At 38.5% G+C, this 16,104-nt stretch overlaps 1 protein-coding gene across 9 annotated transcripts in view; it reads left to right on the top strand.

Moving 5' to 3' along the window:
• Rictor (RPTOR independent companion of MTOR complex 2) overlaps window positions 1–16,104 on the top strand; it is a 105,569-nt gene that overhangs the window by 11,646 nt on the left and 77,819 nt on the right. Inside the window, exon 1 of one of the 9 annotated variants that reach the window (XM_037209411.1) lies at window positions 8,159–8,811. The exons of the other annotated variants lie outside the window; for them this stretch is intronic. The gene's annotated coding sequence lies outside the window, so the exon portion shown is untranslated. Of the gene's footprint in view, window positions 1–8,158; window positions 8,812–16,104 lie in introns of those variants that run through there. 9 annotated transcript variants of the gene reach the window in all.

The raw sequence follows: 16,104 nt of genomic DNA, 5'->3' as shown, positions 1-16,104 counted from the left end.
GGGCTCTTGTATACTATTCTAGAACATTATTTGTCCACATAGACAAATGAGAATGCATTTTCAACTTGCAGAGTTTGAGCTTCACTTCTGGCTACTACCAAATCAAAGCTAGAATTATTTCTTCAATCCCAGTACTTGGGAGCCAGAGCAGGAAGGAAAGTTCAAAGCCAGCCTCACTATATAACAAGTTGTAGGCCAAATTGGATTTTACTACTGAAGTTAGGGTGTATATTACCTACAGAAAGGGGGGAAAAGAGAAAATAAAAAACAGGAACATTTTATTATCTGCCACTCGCACCCCATTTTAATTTTTTTTATTTTTTATTTAAAGGAGGAATCTGAAAGTCATGCATGTAAAGCAGAGGCTCCCCTGTGATACTCTTCAAAGGAAAGAGACCAGTGTCTGTAGTAGTTCGTGTTCCTCACCTGTGGAGTTCAGGTTTCTGCAGTTCTTCAGTGTCACTCCTTATAGAAACTGTACTGTGCAGGATCTAGGCATTCTCGGTCCTCTGGAGTGAAATTGGTGACTGTGTTTTGGAATGTCTTCGGGTCCACAGAGGTTCCCTTTTTTTCTCTCTCTCTCTCTCTCTCTCTTTCTCTCTCTCTTTCTTCTTTCCTTCTTTCTTCCTTCCTTTTCTTTCTTTCTTTCTTTCTTTCTTTCTTTCTTTCTTTCTTTCTTTCTTTCTTTCTTTCTCTTCCCTTCTTTTTCTTTCTCTCTTTCGTCTTTTTCTTTCTCTCTCTTCCTTTCTTTCTCTCTCATTCTTTCTCTTTCTCTTTCTATCTCTCTCTCTTTCTCTCTCTCTCTTTTTTTTTTTTTCGAGACAGGGTTTCTCTGTGTAGCTTTGCGCCTTTCCTGGAATTCACTTGGTAGCCCAGGCTGGCCTCGAACTCACAAAGATCCACCTACCTCTGCCTCCCAGGTGCTGGGATTAAAGGTGTGCGCGCCACCACCGCCCGGCCTCTTTCTCTTTCTTTCCTTCTTTCTTTCTCTCTCTCTCTCTTTCTTCCTCCCTCCCTCCCTCCCTCCCTCCCTCCCTCCCTCCCTCCCTTCCTTTCTTTTTCTCCTGTGCTTGGAAACAACACAGAGGAATTTGAAATTACTGTGCTTCTGTGGGATGTCTTTCTGTATACTGTGAATATGTGTTGCTCTGATTGGTTGATAAATAAAGCTATATTGGCCTATGGCAAGGCAGCTTAGAGGCAGGCAGGAAATACAAGCAGATGGACAGGAAGAAGAAAAGAAAGAAAGAAGAGACATCAGCCACTGCCAGGAGAAGCAAGACGTGAAAGTACTGGTAAGCCACGGCCATGTGGCAACTTACAGATTACTAGAAATGGTTTAAGTTATAGGAGATAACTAGCAAGAAGCCTGAGCCGTTAGACCATAAGTTTGTAAGTAAAATAAGCCTCTGTACTTGTCTGAGCAGCTGTGGGATGGGTGGAACACAGGAAAACTTCTGACTACATTGTGCACCCTGATTTTCTGGGTGTTTCAGGTTTTCTGTGTGTATCTACCAGCACTGTGGTGGGGGGGTGTCTAAAGACCATATCTAGTTTGTAAATTTTTTATTATTTTTAAATTTGTGTATGTGAGTACATGTGAGCACAGGTACATGCATAAATCAGAAGTGTTGGATTCCCTGGAGTTAAAGGTAAACCACCTGAAAGTGGATGCTAGGATTCAAACTTAGGTCTTCTGGATAAGCAGTACATGTTCTTACCTACTGAGCCATTCTCCAATCCTCCATTTCTTTTTCAAATTCTTATTTTTGAGACAAGATATCCTTTGCTATGTTGCCCAAACTGGCTTTGAATTTATAATCTTCCTTCTCCAGTATCTTGAATAGCTGGAATTATAGACAAACAGTGACATGCCTGACATCTAATGTTTATTTTTAAGCATGCTTAAGAGAGATTTGTTTGGTAGATGGATTGATTGAGACCAGGTCTCTTGTAGAACTCTTGATTCTCTTGCCTCCTCCCAGGTGCTAGGATTAATGGTATATGCTACCACACTCAGCTGGTACATGTTTATAAATCATTTTATTAATCTTCCATCTTAAATCAGGAGTCTGCTTTAAAATGTTTTGACAATCCATCATTATGAAATCCTTTCATTGCATAGGCTATTCATAGAGTTTATTTCTTTGTTCATAAAACTTCATATTAAATGAGCTAGAATTATGTAAGTAATTTCTGGTTAATAGCTTTAGTTATTTCTGTTAAGTAAATGAATTAAGGCTTTGTTTTATTTATACATAAAAAGTAGTAGTTGTAATACTCAACTACTCTACAATTTCAGTGAGACTCTTAACCCATTTTCTCTTGTCTCAGACCAGTTGACCATTGAGTATTTGCTGAATATTGGTTATGTTCTAATTGGCATTGTTCTAATTGCTTAGTGTACAAGGCAGTGCTGGTGATTAGAGGAAATAGCAGAAGCAAATTAATGTTATGTATTGGGAACTGAGGGGAGGATTACTAGTTGGGTCTTATACGTGCCTAGGAATTATGTCCTAGTATACTTAGGTGACTGCAGAGGAAATGAGGCAGTGAATAACTGGCTCAAAAGGTCACGTTGGTATTGAGAGAGGAATGATATTTGAATACCTTTATTGTTTCTCATGCATTTAACCTTTTACCATCTTTCTTTTTTTAAAGATTTATTTATTTATTTATTTATTTATTTATTTATTTATTTATTTATTTATTATGTATTCAGCATGTATGCCTGCAGGCCAGAAGAGGGCACCAAATCTCATTACAGACAGTTGTGAGCCACCATGTGGTTGCTGGGAATTGAACTCAGGACCTCTGGAAGAGCAGTCAGTGCTCTTAACCTCTGAGCCACCTCTCCAGCCCCCTTTACCATCTTTCTAGAATTAACACTAGGGATAATAGAAGATAGATCATAACACTGGTTAGAGTATGGATTTGGAGCCCTTTGGAAGTAAATTACATTTTAGCTTTCCCCCTTAATATTTTCTCCTTAACCATTCCATCCTTATGGATATCACTTTGTTTTGGGGTGGGGACAAGACAGTTCTTTGCAGCCCCTTTGATTTTGTATGTGTTGCTTCATTTCTTTTGTTACTCTACAGTACAGTTGTTTGTGTATTTAGCAGACTTAGTTTTTTCAGATTTTCACTTTGTAGAATGGTGAGATTATAAAACTGGATGTTCAATGTTATTATATGTAAAATAAGAAAAGTAGGTTGTAATTATAAAGAATAAAAGGGGCCTGATGCTGTGTTTGAATAAGAATGGACCCCCTAGGCTCGTATATTGAATGCTTAGTCACCAGGGAGTGGCACTATTTGAAAGGATTAAAAGGATTAGGAGGAAGTGTGTCACTGGGGGTGGGCTTTGAGGTCAGGGTCTCTCCCCCTCCTTCTCTCTCTCTCTCTCCCCCTCCCCCTCTCCCCCTCTCCCTCTCTCCATCTCTCCCCCTCTCCCCCTCTCCCCCTCTCCGTCTCTCCGTCTCTCCGTCTCTCCCTCTCCCTCTCCCTCTCCTTCTCTCTGCCTGTGGCTTGGGATATAGCTCTCATCCGCTGTTCTAGCACCTGCCTGTCTGCTTCCTGCCATGATGATAATGGACTAAACCTCTGAAACTGTAAGCGAGTCCCCAATTAAATGCTTTCTTTTGTAAGAGTTACGTTAGTCATGGTGTTTTTTCACAGCAGTAGAAAGAGACCAAGACAGATGTCAAAAACACATGATTTGTACTGAATACACTTGTTGATGGTATGCACTTGGAGTATGTAGGGCAAATCCTTTCCCTTTGGGAGGTTCAGTGATTGTATGTTCTAAAATAAAGACACAGTCTGACATGGTGACACACGCCTTTAATCCCAGCACTTGGCTGGTGTGTGTGGGGGGCAGAGGCAGGTGGATCACTGAGTTCTAGGCCAGCCTTGGCTACATAGTGAGACTTTCTCAAAAGTTAGAACAAACAAACCAATAATAGACTGATTACCAGGGAGAAAAGGTGTTGCAACTCTTAGAAGAATAGGTGTATTACTAGAGATGAGTGAATACCTAGTAAGGTTTAGCAATTTACGTACTCTATCCAAGAAGGACCAGGGGATGGGAGATGTAGGCCACTTTAGAGTAAGAGTACATCCTTACAGGGGAAGCAGTGGTCCTGAAGGATGATAGTGGCTTGATGCAAAGTTTTTCTGCGTTCTGAGTGTGATGGTGCCAGTGTTGGCCTGCCTTCCTGCTTGTTTTTTAGTCCACTGCTCAGTTCTCCATTAGATATCTGAAGGGGTGGTTGCATGTGTCCTGGAGGAGTCAGCCTTTAAGAGAGGCAAACATCAAAGAAAATCCTTCACTCATCAAAGAAAATCCTTCACTCATTTGCTGCTTGTCAGGTGCGCTCATCTGAGTGTAAAGCTGCATACTTTGGAGTATCATTTTCTGATCCTCTACAGATTTTATTTATAAAAATTTGTTTAGAGCCGGGCAGTGGTGGCGCACGCCTTTAATCCCAGCACCTGGGAGGCAGAGGCAGGCAGATCTTTGTGAATTCGAGGCCAGCCTGGGCTACCAAGTGAGTTCCAGGAAAGGCGCAAAGCTACACAAAGAAACCCTGTCTCGAAAAAACCAAAAAAGAAAAAAAAAAAATTGTTTAGTTCTTTTACATCCTGGTATATGCTGGTTGTGCTCCCACTTACTGCCTCATAACATAGTTTGAAATAGGTGAAGTATATGTTGATACAGAGTTGCTGTTAATGTTTGAATATGGACCATAGGAGTACATGTAGACAGGAAAGAGCAAAAATATGACTCCCAGACAAAATAAAGTCTCCTGCTGTAACTGTACTGTTTGGAGGATCTTTAGTATGTATAACTGTGGAGTCCGGCAAGTGAAGAAGTGAAGATTTGACTCTTGATTCTACCTCAGTAAGGTTGTAGCTTTGGGCAAGTTGCCTTTTCTAAACATGTTTCTTTTCTTTTTTTTTTTTTCTTTTTTCCTCTCGGAGCAGAGGACTGAACCCAGGGCCTTGTGCTTGCTAGGCAAGCGCTCTACCACTGAGCTAAATCCCCAACCCCACCTGTTTCTTCATTAACATTAGAGACTGAGACTAATTTGAGGAGTGAACTGTTTGTAAAATATTATAGTTTTGGCACATAAATACTAATCTAGAGTAGACTGTAGATTTTCTTATTGACTAATCAATAAATGCAAAAGAGATGACCATTTCTGGAAAAAAAACCCCAAATGACATAATTTCAATTTTGAATAGGTAGAATTAATTAAATCAAGAGGAAATAGGGTGTGAATAAAGTCATGAAACACAACTGAAGGAGGATGGTAGGATAGAGAACTGACCCTCCTGTGACAATGAATCTTTACTTTAGTAGACTTGTAATAGGTTTTAGCCAATTAATATATTTCAGTATGTCATCCTGCACTGGAACACACACACACACACACACACACACACACACACACACACACACACACATTTTTTTAAGTGACTGTAAAGAAAAAGGATCAGTTTGCGTAGAAAGTTAAATAATTAGAATTTCATCATACCCCAATAAAATTGGTAGGCTGATATTTCTGTAGAGAAAAAGGAAAGATAATAAACAATATTTTGTTCTTAAGTCAGTAGTACCCTCATGTGGCACTGGTTGTGGTACACTCTGTCATACTGGCATTGAGACAGGAGGATTAGAAATACCAGGCCAACCTGGGCTACATAGTAATACCCTGTCTTTTCCCCAAATTGTATGTTTCTTTGGAAGTAACAATATATGCTAGCATTAGACAGTTGTAATTGCTCATCAAAGTTGAAAAGTTAAGAGCAGAAAGTAAAGATGCTTCTCCTTAAAAGCTCATACATGATTAAACATCTTATCTGATTCTCTTTCTTAAGATTGCAAAGGGATCATCCTAATTGTCTTTCTTACCATATTCCTTCCAGGAAATCATAAAATAATGTCAGATGGCTCCCACTCTCTCCCTCCATTGGTTTTTCAAGACAGTCTCATCCTGTAGCCTGGGCTGGTTTCAGACTTGTAGCCACCCAAGGGCTGCGATTGCAGGTGAATCAAGCCTAGTGATTTTTTTTTCATGATTTCTAATAGACATATTAGAACTTTATGAAAAGGAAAATGTCTAAAGTTGCATTGGTAGTTAACAATGTCTTGTATTCTGTTCATTTATTTTCTTGTTTCTTCCTATGTCTTTCATTGACTTCTGTTTCTCTTTTGCCAGTTTTTATTTTTCTGGTGTCTCTAATAGAATATTCTATAGAGACTGATTGCATTTTTTCCTTAGCAATATTTGATAGTACTTATCACTGGTTTACAGTAAATTTAAATTAGTTTTCTGTAACCATTCATTATTCTCTTCAAGTTGGTGATGTGAAAGTTGGTGGTTAAGATTTTGCTGGCTAGCATTTGATACCTGTTAGAACCAAGTATTTCATAGATAACTAAACATTTGAGACAATTTGTCAGGGCATGGGTAATTTGTCTTTTAGAATAAAGAAAAAATTCTTTATTTGGTCATGCAAAAGCAATAGATTAAGTGTGCAAATGAAACAAAACATTGAACTACACTGTAGGTAAGCTTCCATTTGAGTGCATAGAATTCTAAATGCTGATAGTTCGACCATGCGTGCATCCCTGCCTGATTTCCTTTCTCTCTTACCCTCCCTCCTCTTTCTTTCCTTTTTTTCCCCAAGACAGAGTTTCTCTGTGTTCCCCTGGCTGTTTTGGAACTGGCTATGAAGACCAGGCTAGCCTTGAATTGAGAGATCCACCTCTCGAGTTCTGGAATTAAAGGCATGCACCACCATGTAGTCTCAAATGTTTATGCTTGGATTTCCCTGATGGTCGAAACAGTAACCTTGAAAGATCCTTGCTGTTTGTGAGTCTGTAGTACATTGAACAAGTGTAAATGCAATATAGATTATTAGCCCAAAGGACAATTGTTTTTAGGGATGAATTTTAAGTGATAGATGCTGTTAAGAATGACACAGTGCAGTTATTTATTTACTCACTTACTTATTTATTTTGGTTTTTCGGGACAGGGTTTCTCTGTGTAGTTTTGGTGCCTGTCCTGGATCTCGCTCTGTAGACCAGACTGGCCTTGAACTCTCAGAGATCCGCCTGGCTCTGCCTTCCCAATGCTGGGATTAAAGGCATGTGCCACCACCGTGCGGCATTAAATCTATTTTTAACCACTGTATTATTTTGAGATAATGATACTATTTGCTCTAGTGTGTAGTTGTTGTCGGTGGCATAGAGTTTAATGTCCAGCATAATCAGAACTTGGTCGCAAACAGTATTTTAATTAATAAGACAGTAACAGTGTGGAAGACTTATCAAGTACTACTGTATTTTAATTGATATTCCAGAAATCACATACTTTGAAGTAGATGTTCCTCCTATGCAGGGCCAGTGGAGATCAGGTACTTCATCCAGTGATGTTGCTGCTGTCAGACCCTTTAAAGATTCTGCTTGGGTAGGGTCGATGGCACTGGTAGAGTGCTTGCCTAGCATGTCCTGGGTTCCCCCTCTCCTACCACCAAATAAACAAATTTCCAAAAACTACTTTTGAAGAATACTAAAGGGTATTTTTAAAAAATTGTTGTTTGGATTGTCTTTTGGAGATGAACTTTGGGATGGTTAAGTATAATTTGGGTCCAAATTTGAAAAACCAGTTTGTTAACTAATTAACTATTATAAAACAAATACATTAAGTATCTCTATTTAGTACCATATTGAATACTGAGATATGAATGTAAGACAGACAATTTTGTTTTAAATAGCTAGCACTCTGATGACTGCCATTACAGACTGGTCCCTGGTTATCCCTAAGACCATTTTCTGTAATAGCTATTTTCACATTCTGTTTTCATTCTTATTTGCTGTTTGGTAAAATGGCTTCCTTATCATTTCTAATATTTTCTTCGTAGAACATATGTACCTTGATTATACTATCTGGATCATTGATAACAACTTTCTCCCTTACTTCACTTAATTTTATTTGCCATGATAGGCAAAGGAGCCTATCTGCATCTCTTTTTATTTTTTTCTATTGTTGATTTTTTTCTCCTCCCCCTCCTCTGCCTTCCCTCCTTTCCTTTTTTCTCACTCTTCTTACCTCCCCTATCTTTTTTCTTTTTTTCCTTCTTTTCTCTTTGCTTGGCTGGGATTGAACCTAGGACTTCACAGATGGTAGGCAAATGTTCTACCACTGGACTATAACACATCTTGTTCATAGTCCTTGCCATTGGTGCCATTAGAGTGTGTACTTACTGTTTGTTTTCTTGCAATGGGGATTTTGTGAGTATAAGTATAAGTATTGCTTTGCTCATTATTGCATGCTGTATGTGCCTAATAAATATTTATTGACTGAGTAAAAGTGACCATCAGATTTATGTTCAGTTTGAGGGCTTCAGAATAGTTTTGTATTGCTTACAATATCTTAATTATGTAGTTAAGTACACCAAACTTAATGATTTAAAATTACTAAGTATCTTATTCTCACTTTTTTTCGTATTTCTCATCTGGGTTAAGAGCAGTACTTTAATTGGGCCAAATCAGATGCCCTGAAGCCATCTTATCCTTGTTTCTTGTCCTTGTGGATGGTGGTACTGATTTCTGTTTCTGAAATACTTTTAAAGTCTGGTGCTTTGTATCTGCTGCCATACTTTACTCAGGGCCTTGTTTCTGTTGGATGATTGGATAGTTTTATAACAACTCCTCCATAAGTTCTATCTTTTCCCAACCTCTTCTCTTTCCTGCAGCAAACACATTTTCTGAAAAGTCAATAGTAACTTCCCAAATGGGGTAAGTTCTTGCTTTGGGATTTAATAGTATATGTTACCTTATGCTATGCTTTAATTTATTCACATGTCTATCTTACTAATCAAAATTAGCAAATATTTATTGACATTTTACTGTGCCCTGGACACTGATCTTTGACTGTGCCTGATTCAATGATGACAGAATGAGTCCCTGTTCTTGAGGGACACAAACTGTAAACGTGTGAACATGGAATTTTAGCTACTGTTAAATTTGGCATGTGGAAGAATGTTGATTGATGGCTGGGAAAGAGAGGCTGAGAACTGCGCTTTGAGGTGTAGTATTTAGGAGACACTTCCAAATAGAAGCAGCAACTAGTACAAATTCCCAGAGATAGGGAACAACTGGAAAGGCTGCTGATGAATGTAATGAATGAGAGGGAGAGCGGAGGTATGTGAGATCAGAGGAGAGAGGCAGACAAGTATTAGCTTGGGTGAGATGATTGAGGGAGTCATGTGATCAGACTTAGAATGATCACTGTTTGGAGAAATGAATGTGCCCTTGGAACAGTGTACCAGGCCTTTTCTTTTGGGTCACCAGCCAGCTCCCAAATCATGACATGGAAACTTCTTATTAGCTTTGAATGCTCAGTCTAGCTCAGGCTCATTCTGGCTAGTTCTTTTAACTTAAATTAATCTGTTTTTCCTTATCTACCCTTTGCCTCGGGGCTTTTTACTTTTTCTTTCTTCTGTATATCTTCCTGCTGCTTCTGTCTGGCTGTCTGACATCTCCCTCATTCTCTCCTCCTCCTCCTCCTATTTTTTCTCTATCCCTGTCAGCCCCCACCTATCCTTTTCCTGTCTAGCTATTGGCTCTTCAGCTTTATTAGGCCAATCAGGTGCCTTAGGAAGGCAAGGTGAAGTAAATGTAATACATCTTTACGTAATTAAACAAATGCAGCATAAACAAAAGTAACACACACCTTTACACAGTTAAAGTAATATTCTGCAGCATAAACAAATATAACATATCTTTGCGTAGTTAAAATAATATTCCACAACGGAGCAGTTTCTTGATAGACACATATCACTAAATTAATACTAATTGAAAGAATTAATCCATTTATTTTGATCACAAGACAGGTATGATTTTTCAGTTTGAATCATTTGAGACATGTATTGTCTTTCAAGAAAACAAATCAAAATGGATTTGGTGTAATGATGGATGAATTAGTAAGCTATGGATTTGTAAACTAATTTTAATATTTTAAACGATCAAGGAATACCTGAAACATTATTTCAGTGAGGTTTTTCTGTTGTAGGTAGAAATGCTACATTCATTCCTTTACTCATTCATGTATTCAGGTAGTTACTGCATAGAATACCATAGACAGAGTATTCTGCCAGATTCTGGTTGAGGTTAGAAGATAGTGCTGACCATACTCAAGATTGTATATAACTTTTATAGAAGTAATTGTGAAAGACTAGTTAGGCTAGGTGACAAAGCAGGGGGCATGAAGGGCATTGGCTGGCTCGCTTGCTCTCCTTCTATTACAATCTATCCATGTGAGTCTATTAAATGGGTAACAGAATTTACTAAGATATAAATTGAGGAAATATACTCACAAATACAGACTAGAGTAGACAGCAGAAGTCTTCCTCTGATCTGATCAGGAACGAATCCACCTCTCAGGCAGGAGCAGGGAGAAGGGGCATGTGACCCTTCTCCAACTCCTCATAAGAGGTCACATACGTCGGCAGGAAGCACTGCCTCCTTTGGGCTGTATAGCCCAAGGTGATGGGCAGAGCAAATGACTACATCCCCCCCATCTTGGCTCCCACTCAAGGAGATGACGTTCTGTGTCACCCAGAGCCATCCAACCTATCCATCTACCATGTAGAGTTCTCTGTCCTTTGAAGGCAAAAGTATTGTGATGTGATGCTGTCTTAATGGCGGTAGCTGTGGTATGTGTGTGTGTGTGTACATGTGGATGTGTGACTTTCCCAGTAGTCCCTCCATGACGACAAACATTCCCCCACAAATCACAGGGAAAGCCAAGGATAAATATTGTCACTCCGGAGTACATTTTTAACAATAAAATAGTGTCAATGCAAAAAAAAAAAAAAAAGGGGGGGGGTTGGGGATTTAGCTCAGTGGTAGAGCGCTTGCCTAGCAAGCGCAAGGCCCTGGGTTCGGTTCTCAGCTCCAGAAAAAAAAAAAGAAAGAAAGAAAGAAAGAAAATTTTCCCAGGTACACAAAATCACACATGCACACGTGCACGCAAAACACACACACACACACACACACACACCACAGAGAGAGGCATGCACCTGAAAAGTCTGGTTTTATTCACATGATCTCTCTTGCTGTGTTGCTGCTGCTAGGTGCTTTCTAGATATTGAAATTAGCCTTGGGAATATGGTAAAATAGGCCAAAAAGAAGTTGATGAAATCATTGCTTTTATAGTCTTAACTTTTTTATTATGTCTATAAGTCCAGAATAATTCTTTCTTGCTCTTGGCAGTCCTGCTTGTCCCACGACTGCTCCCACCTCAGACCTGTCCTACGGTCACTGCTGACTGCTGTACTGAAGTAGAGCTGTTTGCTTGGAGGCCATGCAGAATAGTTCATACACAGTCTGAAGGAAATCCTTGTCATTCATTTCACATGTTTTATTTCTGTGTGGGAAAAAGCTCCAGATTTATAATGTGGTAATAGTAATTATATAGGCTCATGATCACTTTACAACCTTGGAAACCCCAGGTCTCTGAAAAAAATTTTTCTCAATTAATAACCTGATAAAACCTGATCTGACTTAAACTTACTGGTTTTGAGTCTGACTAGAATTTTATTATTAATGTTGATCTCCTGTAGTTATCTAGTTCCATGTTTCATCTCAAACAGAAAATTATACTTTGTGAATAAGCAAGGCTGTTCCTAATACTATTTTGGAATACTCTGATAAATTACATTTTAGAATAATAAATGAATTTTAAAACCTGTGTAATTACTAAAATTCAGATGAGAGATTACAGACAACAGTAAGTATGGGAAACAAATGTGTCAAAAGCACTGTCAGAATATATACACGTAGAAATGTTAGCAGCATTTCTTAGTTACTTTTCTATTGCTGTGATAAACACCATGACCAAGGCAACTTAGAGAAGGAAGGATTTATTTGGAGCATATGGTTCCAGAGGGATAGCAGTCCATCACCATCATGACAGGGGCTGTGGCAGCATGTTGGCCAGCATGGGCACTCGAGCAGCAACTGAGAGCTCACATCTTGATTCACAAACAGAAAGCCAACTGGAAATCAGGCTGCTTTTGTGACCTCAGAGTCTGCCCCAGTGAGACATACTTCCTCAACAAGGCCGTACCTCCTAAGATTGTTCATATAATACCACCAGCTAGGGACCAAGTATTTAAATGCTTGAGATTATGGGAGACATCTCATTTAAACCACCACACAGTATATCATGTTCTAACCTCCTATACTTGGAAGGTATACCTAGAAATGTTTCATAGTGATTCTATTTGTAATAGCCCAAAACTTTTGGATTGCTAAAATTTTGGATTTTTTATTATTAAAGCCATGAAGTTGTTAGGAATGTCCAAGTGAAATGTAAGAGAGAAAAACAATAATTTTGAAATATATGGACCAACTTGCATTCATACTATACAAATTAATTTTGAATTACACTTTTGTTTTTTTACTGATTTAAGACTGTCATGAAAAGGCTTTTTACCTGTTTCCTTTTAATCCTTGGGGCTTGAGATTAGCCAATATATTTTTGTTGTGATGCTTTTGAGCATGCTATGTCTTCTTTGATGTACATTAATGATTATGCTTACCCAAAAGACATCAGCTGGATACTAAATAGGAAAGCATCTACAAGGCGTTTATCAGAACTTAGAGTATGAAAACAAGACATAAATTATGATTGCAGGCTTATTAACGATGATGAGGATATATGGAGTAAGGTGTGTGTCAGTGAGACTTACAAACTTACATGCATAGATGTAAATAGACTCTATAGAGCCCAGAAGTTCCACTAGTCATATTACATAAGAAAAGACATTTTAGAAAGCTTTTTTTTTTTCTTTTAGGATGAATTACTTTGATCATGTTTTTTTTTTTTTTTTTCAAATTAAAGTTGGCAGATCCTGCAACTTACATACCTGAGATATATTTCTTTAATTGAAGATACAGTTAAAAATTGAAGTTTCATGGCATTGTTCCCCTCCATGTTAGAATTAATCTTCTTGTTATTAGAATTTGTGGAGACAGTTCGAAGAGAACTCTGAAGGCAGAGGCTAGGACTTGAGACCATGGCAAAGAATATGGGCCAGGAGGAGGGGAGTATAAGCCTTTAAGAGAGGAACACTTGGGGCAGTGAAGAAATAGGTGTGAAAAGAACTCCAGGAGAGATGTATGTAAGTAGCATTTCCAGTACAGTAAAGTCGGGGTCTTGAAGAGCTAAGGGGAAATGGAGTGGAATATTATTTTAAGGTATGTTACTTTTGTTTAGCTCTGTGAGACTGTGTTACTGTGCCTGCCTTAAACACCTGATGGTCTAATAAAGAACTGGCCCATAGCAGGGCAGGAGAAAGGAGAGGTGGGGCTGGCAGGAAGAGAGAATATATAGAGGGAGAAATCTGGGAGAAGGAAAAAAGAAGAGGTGCCGGAAGGACTCCAGAGGCTAGCCACCCAGCTACAAAACGAGCAACGGAGTAAGAGTAGGGTTTACAGACCTAAGAGAACGGGAAGAGCCCAGAGGCAAAAGGTAGATGGGAGAATTTAAAGTTAAGGAAAGCTGGCGAGAAAGAAGCCAAGGTAAGGCTGGGCATTCCTAAGTAAGAATGTCTCCCTGTGTATTTGTTTGAGAGCTGGATGGCAGACCCCCAAAAAAGCCAGAAACAACCAACAGGGAAAAGCCAGCAAGCAGCCTTTGAGCTGAATAGATAAGGAACTTGAGAGTTGCTTCAGCAGACTGGGCAGAGAGTGGTTGATAAAGTTTAGGAGCTGAAGAGGAAAGAAGTCATTGCGTCCATGTGTGAGTGCAGCAAAGAGTGATGTTTCAAATGAAACATTGTAAAAAGAGATTTAAAAGTCAAAGAGACTGAAAATCTGTGAGAAAGTGAATAATTAATACAAGTGTAAGAATGAGAGTAAATTAGGAACCAAGAATACATGGAAATAATAGTAGACTATAGCATGGTAACATTTTTCAGGTTTCAAACCATACTCAGATGAAGTAGAGCTGAGGTGTATTTGTATCTCCAGTCTGTTACTAGTTTTTGAGAGTGATGCTCCTCCTACATTCATAGATGCCACTTGTAAGACACATGGTTTGAGTGCAGCTTTGTTTCATAGAGAAAAACAAACGTGAAAGTGGGTGTATATATACAAGATGTGCAAAAAGCCCCTAAGTGATTCTAGTAGAATTAGAATTAGTTTCATTAGGTGTAGAATTAATTTCATTTTCGGGGTGTATATCACAGTTAATTGTTTCTGCTTTTAGACACAAATGTTCTATTCTTTCATGGGGTTCATTTAAATTGTGAGTTATTTCAAAGGCAAACAATTTTTCTCTTATAATAAAGGGTTCCTAATTAGGGGACTGTGGACGCCTAATTACTTTACAATTATCATTGTGAGATATAATAGGTTGCCACAGAAATGATAGCAGGACATGCAGTAATTGGAATCCTTAAGCAAAAATTGCATTTTTTTTCCATGAGAAAAAAAAGCATTAAAACTAGTGTCTTACCAGCATTTTTTGAATGACAGCCACTTCTGTAGCCTGAAAATTGGCCTTTGTAAATTTCTTAGTGTATACTTGAGCATAAAATAAAAGTACTTTGTGGGGTTTGGTTCAATTCTGTTATAGTTGTCTTTGTTTTGTTTTTAAACTGGGTCTCATGTAGCTCAGGATGATTGGAACTCACTGTGTAGCGAAGGTTGATCTTAAACACCCACGCCTTCATTGCCCAAGTTCTGAGATTATAGGCATGTGCCACCATACCTGGGGACAATTCATCTTTTTTTTTTTTTTTTTACAGGGATTTACTCAGTAAATACTAAGTACTTTAGAGTACTTAGGTGACTGTACTCATTCTCCTTTACTTTTTTTTTTTTTTTTTTTTTTTTTTGGTTTTTCGAGACAGGGTTTCTCTGTGTAGCTTTGCGCCTTTCCTGGAACTCACTTGGTAGCCCAGGCTGGCCTTGAACTCACAGAGATCCTCCTGGCTCTGCCTCCCGAGTGCTGGGATTAAAGGCGTGCGCCACCACCGCCCAGCGTCTCCTTTACTTTTATTATGACCAGAAGGAGTCAAAATTTAAGAAAGGTCTCAATTATTTTTTCATCCATTCAGCACTCTTTCTGCCTTAAATACCTGTGCCAGAAATGCTACTAAATTCACTACTTACTGTGTAAAAACAGAAAAGTATGGAATGATTGGAGGATTGCCTTACATGAGAGATTTGGCTCAGTTCTTCAGGTAACTCTAACTTGAGACTGAGTTAAAGAAGGGTCAAGGATCTGGTGTGTGTGTGTGTGTGTGTGTGTGTGTGTGTGTGTGTGTGTGTGTACAAGTGTGTTACTTACAAGGAGAACATTGGTATCTTTCTCTTTTCCTTATTTTTTTTTGAGACAAGGTCTTTTCATCTATTCTACTAGGCTGGCTGGTCAGTGGCCTCCAGGGTTCACTTGTCTTCTTCCTGCCCTCAAGATCTGGGATGACAGACACATCTGCCACACCTGGCTTTTGTGTAGATTGTACTGGAGATCCAAACTAAGGTCCTCCTGCTTGCATGGCAGGTGCCAATTCAGCCATCTCTTCAGGCCCAGGAGTGTGGTATTCTGAGGGAGATATAAAGCAAAATTTTTAGTCATTTTCTTTTTATATTCCTAGGAACTGCTATTTAAAAAACAATTGGATTTGACAAATTTGAGCAAATGAGGCCCATTACATTGTTAATTATGTTAAATAGATTTGTTCTTATCTGAAGATATGAAGCTTTTTCGGTGTTGGGAGAATTTTATTTCAGATTTTGTTGCCTCTTAATTTAGAAAATGGATGAACTTTGAAGTAGTATGATTACTTTCATTGTTCCTTTTTTACATACACACTGCAACTGTCATTATAACTAATAAGGTTAGTTTCTGTTCTGTTGTAAATTCTTATATTTTAATATTCATAGTTCTGACCAGAAATCTTATTTTTGTTTTGTTATATAAGTGCCAGATTGTAAAAAGCCAATTTAGAGTAACACATTCCTGTGTACTGTAAATAGAGAATAGTAGTCACTGGTATCTGACAATATAACACAACC

Source organism: Peromyscus leucopus, chromosome 11 (assembly GCF_004664715.2).
Source record: "Peromyscus leucopus breed LL Stock chromosome 11, UCI_PerLeu_2.1, whole genome shotgun sequence".
In the NCBI taxonomy this organism is placed as follows: Eukaryota; Metazoa; Chordata; class Mammalia; order Rodentia; family Cricetidae; genus Peromyscus; species Peromyscus leucopus.
Note: the sequence above shows the minus strand (reverse complement) of the source record. Positions and strands in the feature narration are given on the sequence as shown.